At 43.6% G+C, this 6126-nt stretch overlaps 1 long non-coding RNA gene across 1 annotated transcript; it reads left to right on the top strand.

The window, feature by feature from the left end:
• The first annotated feature begins 587 nt into the window (after positions 1–587).
• LOC106589419 (uncharacterized) lies at positions 588–5911 on the top strand. The gene is made up of 3 exons (XR_001324841.2): positions 588–1875; positions 2085–2218; positions 2382–5911. It is a non-coding gene; the product is annotated as an uncharacterized lncRNA (long non-coding RNA).
• The last annotated feature ends 215 nt before the right edge of the window (positions 5912–6126 follow it).

Here is a 6126-nt window from a genome sequence, read left to right as displayed (position 1 = left end):
TTGCTCTACATGGGTAACACTGTTTCGAGGGTGGCTGTTGTCGATGTGGTCCTGATTCTAGCCCAGGTTGGAGCGAGGAGAGGGACGGAAGCTATACTGTTACACTGGCAATACTAAAGTGCCTATAAGAACATCCAATAGTCAAAGGTATATGAAATACAAATCGTATAGAGAGAAATAGTCCTATAATTCCTATAATAACTACAACCTAAAACTTCTTACCTGGGAATATTGAAGACTCATGTTAAAAGGAACCACCAGCTTTCATATGTTCTTATGTTCTGAGCAAGGAACTTAAACATTAGCGTTTTTACATGGCACACTGCACTTTTACTTTATTCTCCAACACTTTGTTTTTGCATTATTTAAACCAAATTGAACATGTTTCATTATTTATTTGAGGCTAAATTGATAGAATTTATGTATTATATTAAGTTAAAATAAGTGTTAATTCAGTATTGTTGTAATTGTCATTATTACAAATAAATAAATAAAAGGAAAAAAATACCCATTAATCGTCCGATTAATGGGTATCAGCTTTTTTTGGTCCTACAATAATCGGCATGTTCGTTGAAAAATCATAATCGGTCGACCGCTAGCAGACATTCTCTGCTGTGTCAACAGTTTTCATTGTATAGACCAGTGTCTGGCCCTCCGACTCCAAACTGAAACCATCTCTCTGGTACCATATAGAACAGAAACATTAACTCATGCTCTGGAATGCTCTTTAGGTTTTATCACCCAAAAGACATCGTAAATCTCCTGTCAGTGTTATCTCCCAGAGGCCCATCCTCAGTAGAACACACACAATAGCTATAAGAATACTCTATTCTGTCAAATAAAATAACCATTTGATGTAATAAAAGTATTACAACATAATCTTGCAATTTTCCTCTGACATGCCTCAGGAACCCGGGATTCGTCGGACCAGACAATGTTTTTCCACTCCTCAATTGTCCAGTGTTGGTGATCACGTGCCCACTGGAGCCGCTTCTTGTTTTTAGCTGATAAGAGTGGAACCTGGTGTTGTCATCTGCTGCAATAGCCCATCCATGATGAGTTGTGCATTCCCAGATGCTGTTCTGCACACCACTGTTGTACTTCGCCGTTATATGCCGGTTTGTGGCCCGCCTATTAGCTTGCACAATTCTTGCCATTCTCCTTTGACCTCTGTCATCTACAAGCTGTTTTCGCCCACAGGATTGCCGCTGACTGGATGTTTTTGTTTGTCGCACCATTCTCGGGTAAACCCTAGGCACTGTCGTGCGTGAAAACCCAAAGAGGCCAGATGTTGTTGAGATACGGCGCGCCTGGCACCGACGATCATACCACGCGCAGTCGCTTAGGTCATTAATTTTCCCCATTCTAACGTTCAATCAAACAGTAACTGAATGCCTCGATGCCTGTCTGCCTACTTTATATAGCAAGCCACGGTCACGTGACTCACTGTCTGTAGGAGCGAACCATTATTGTGTATAATGATATAAACAATATGGCTGTATTTAAAATGTGTAAATAGTGTTATTAACTTAATATAATGTATATAATATTGTTTTATGTGTACTGTAGCTCTGTTTACTGTATTTAGTAATAATATGCTATTATAATGTTGTATTAGGGGTTGTGTTGACTGTGACTCTTCCCTCTGAGGCCAGAACAGACAGTAAAATGTGTCCAGTTCTCACTAGGTTGTGTTTATAGAGGAATATGTCAAATTCTAACTAGCAGAGCTGGCTCTGGCCCTCGACCACCTGCACCATCTTGGCATAGTTTACAGAGACCTCAAACCAGAGATGTATTTTGCAGGACGAAGCAAGGGGACAAGATGAGAGGGAAAGTTCCGCTAACAAGGGCAACTACTAGGAGCTTTCAGAGGTAATTTTACATTATTATGCTTTACTTGCTGAGCATATGGACGTTTCTGCTGTCTTCTCTGGGATGTCGAAATAAATTCTGAATGATTTGATAGCTTCCATCACATCATCCACTAAAAGTGAGATTAAAAGACAAGTTGACCCAGTACATTTTTTTTCACGTGGCAAACGGATGAAACCACAGACATCAGCTGGAATTTGTATTTACAGCTAAATGCCCTCCTGTTCCCTGATTAAGAGTGGATGACTACTCCACTACCAGTGTCAACTCTTTACTGAACTGAAGCCATGTCTCATGTGCCCTCTCATCCACTGGCTCACTGAATATTTCCTCTCCAAGCACTGTGAGTAGCCCTGTCAATTTTCTCTGCATGTGGAGTCAATCACATACACAAACACAATCACATTATTACACATCAATGAGATTGTAATCCTTGCTTGGACTAACCCATTCTTAGCTCTTTTGTCTAACTGTGTTTTAAGTTATAGTTTTTTTGGTCTTCCCAGTCAAATCTTGTCCTCATTGGAAGAGTTGAGCTCTTCTGCAACACCATCCATCCATGATAAGCTTGTCCTGCACTGGAAGAGTTGAGCTCTTCTGCAACACCATCCATCCATGATAAGCTTGTCCTGCACTGTATCCTCTGAACATCTCAACCCAGGTCCTGCACCGAAGTCAAGCCTCTGAACACCTTAACTCATGCTTCATACCCTCATTCAAATCACTGCTGTGATCTCTTCTCAAAATGGCGTAAGTAGCCCTCTCATTCCCATGACTAATTATATTTGACTATAAATGTCTTTATTAAATGTTTAAGGTAAAAATGTGTCTTTGATGATTTCTGAAATATTCTTTGACGTCTCTGTGCGGTCTGCACCTATACCGTGGGTCTCTCGTCCTCCTAAATATTTCAAGTCTCCAGCCTCCACTGCTGCTAACTTAGGGTAGGCGTAACACTCTAGCGGCCTGCCTCAGCTAGCACACTGCTTGCTTGACTCTCTGGCACAGTGCACATAACATTTGGTAGTTTTTGTGCTTACTTACCCAAGAGCCCTCCAAGTTAAAACTCTCTCCCATTAAGGTTAGGGTAAGGGCTAGGGTTAGGGGATAGTTAGTTGAAATGTTACAGATAGTCTGTAGAACATCTACAGATGGACTATCCAAATAAAGTGTTACCCATCTATGTAACCAGCATGTTTCCTTCTTACTTTTAGCTACACCGGTTGATGGTTTACACCATTCCGTTGGTCGCTCTCTCGTGGAAAGCCCTGTTCGGTGACACAGAATAGCAGATGCTGTACTATCGCCACTTTCTAGGGGCGCGGTCCAAGAGAATCAAGCATGCTTTGCAAGAAACACTATGCTCATATGCCTCGGACAGTTAACTGTCACACTCTCTGCTCCCCTAGCAGTGCAGTGTTCATGACTCGTGTGCTCTGGCACATTACCAACTTCTGAGAGCCTGCTTTCTGCATCTATCCAGACTGAATCAAGAGACAAACTGTTAGAACCAACAACCCTATGAGTGTTTTTGATGATAAATGCACCACTAGGGATGGAAGCGCTGGCTCACCCTGTCAAGGGTGATGCCCTACGCTTTTTCTCTCCCCTATGCCTGGTACCCCTCACTCTAAGCAGAGTGATGTAACAGGCTTATCCCTCATCTTCGAGCCCCTCGATGACCAGGGGTGCCCTGTTAGCAGAGATCCCTTTTCTGCTTTACATCCAGTCCTGGTAGCCACCGTTATGCAGGGGTCTTCTGACCCTAGCGTACGCAGAGATTTGCCATCCTCACCCAGTAGCCATGGCCCTCTGGGAATGGCCCTTGGGAGGATGAATCTGAATGCGACACTCAAGATCATTGACGATCTGCCTGAATGACTATCACCCCGTAGAAGTCACATCTGTAATCATGAAGTGTTTTAAAAGGCTGGTCATGGCACAAATTGACACCATGGACCCACCGTAATTCGCATACCGCCCCAACAGATTCACAGATGACGCAAACTCAACTGCGCTTCACACTGCTACAACAGGAGTTCCCTGATCCTGGTGTCCTGTATACAACAGGAGTTCCCTGACCCTGGTGTCCTGTATAGAACAGGAGTTCCCTGATCCTGGTGTCCTGTATACAACAGGAGTTCCCTGACCCTGGTGTCCTGTATACAACAGGAGTTCCCTGACCCTGGTGTCCTGTATACAACAGGAGTTCCCTGACCCTGGTGTCCTGTATACAACAGGAGTTCTCTGATCCTGGTGTCCTGTATACAACAGGAGTTCCCTGATCCTGGTGTCCTGTATACAACAGGAGTTCCCTGATCCTGGTGTCCTGTATACAACAGGAGTTCCCTGACCCTGGTGTCCTGTATACAACAGGAGTTCCCTGATCCTGGTGTCCTGTATACAACAGGAGTTCCCTGACCCTGGTGTCCTGTATACAACAGGAGTTCCCTGACCCTGGTGTCCTGTATACAACAGGAGTTCCCTGACCCTGGTGTCCTGTATACAACAGGAGTTCCCTGACCCTGGTGTCCTGTATACAACAGGAGTTCTCTGATCCTGGTGTCCTGTATACAACAGGAGTTCCCTGATCCTGGTGTCCTGTATACAACAGGAGTTCCCTGATCCTGGTGTCCTGTATACAACAGGAGTTCCCTGACCCTGGTGTCCTGTATACAACAGGAGTTCCCTGGCCCTGGTGTCCTGTATACAACAGGAGTTCCCTGACCCTGGTGTCCTGTATACAACAGGAGTTCCCTGACCCTGGTGCAGAATACTCAGGGTTTCTCTCTCTCCATTTTGACTAATACCATTCAATTCAATAATACAAAAAATTAAAAAGTTGTGTCTAGTAATATGTTATTGACAGGTGCCAGGTATCTCTCCATTTAGAGACATCAATATGAAGCCTGTCTGTCAGTCTGGACTCCATCTTGCAAGTCTCCAAGTGCTGGCTCCGGAGATGCATCTGTGAACACATACACACACAGTCCCTGTTCTATTCCAGTTAGGATGGGTGATATCTGACAAACAAACATATACTATGTTGAACTTTGAACAGGTCAGACTAAACTTACCTAATTCTGGTCTCCCCATCGACGACCATTGGTGAGCAGGCAAGAGGTGAGACTGGAGGTAAGGTCTTTGCCAGCGCCCTATTGATGGGCATGGCAGCATAGATAACCTTCTGGCCCCTGATCAAAGATACTGGTCGTTCACACACAAACACACACACAGAGCACTGATTACATTATCAATGGTGTTTATGATTAGCCTGGTGGAACTAACCTGATCTATTGATAAAATAATTTATATGTTTAAAGATAATAATTCTACCCTGAAACGTAACTAATTAGTACTTAGTTGTTTATGTAGCATGTATAATGAATAATTAAAGTATTAAACATAAGTCCAACTAGGTTAGACTGGGAGAGAGATAAATGTGTGTATGTGTGTGCCGAAGAAAATACCGAGAACAATTACATTGTGTTTGACTCGACCTGGCTAGAACTCTGAGATAGGACAGGGAGTATTTCTCAAGGTTTCTCTAATCTCGGGGGAATGGAACGGACAGCGCTGGGTAGGGATAAACAGTGGTGAGAACTCTGGGGAGAGATACAAACCTACGGTTTGTGTGGATGTACAGTGGGGAGAACAAGTATTTGATACACTGCCAATTTTGCAGGTTTTCCTACTTACAAAGCATGTAGAGGTCTGTAATTTTTATCATAGGTACACTTCAACTGTGAGAGACGGAATCTAAAACAAAAATCCAGAAAATCACATTGTATGATTTTTAAGTAATTCATTTGCATTTTATTGCATGACATAAGTATTTGATTCATCAGAAAATCAGAACTTAATATTTGGTACAGAAACCTTCGTTTGCAATTACAGATTACAATTATCATCCGTTTCCTGTAGTTCTTGACCAGGTTTGCACACACTGCAGCAGGGATTTTGGCCCACTCCTCCATACAGACCTTCTCCAGATCCTTCAGGTTTTGGGGCTGTCGCTAGGCAATACGGACTTTCAGCTCCCTCCAAAGATGTTCTATTGGGTTCAGGTCTGGAGACTGGCTAGGCCACTCCAGGATCTTGAGATGCTTCTTACGGAGCCACTCCTTAGTTGCCCTGGCTGTGTGTTTCGGGTCGTTGTCATGCTGGAAGACCCAGCCACAACCCATCTTCAATGCTCTTACTGAGGGAAGAAGGTTGTTGGCCAAGATCCCGCGATACATGGCCCCATCC

The sequence above is a fragment of the Salmo salar genome, chromosome ssa28 (assembly GCF_905237065.1).
Source record: "Salmo salar chromosome ssa28, Ssal_v3.1, whole genome shotgun sequence".
In the NCBI taxonomy this organism is placed as follows: domain Eukaryota; kingdom Metazoa; phylum Chordata; class Actinopteri; order Salmoniformes; family Salmonidae; genus Salmo; species Salmo salar.
The sequence above is the reverse complement of the archived record's forward strand: the minus strand, read 5'-3'. Positions and strand labels throughout refer to the sequence as shown.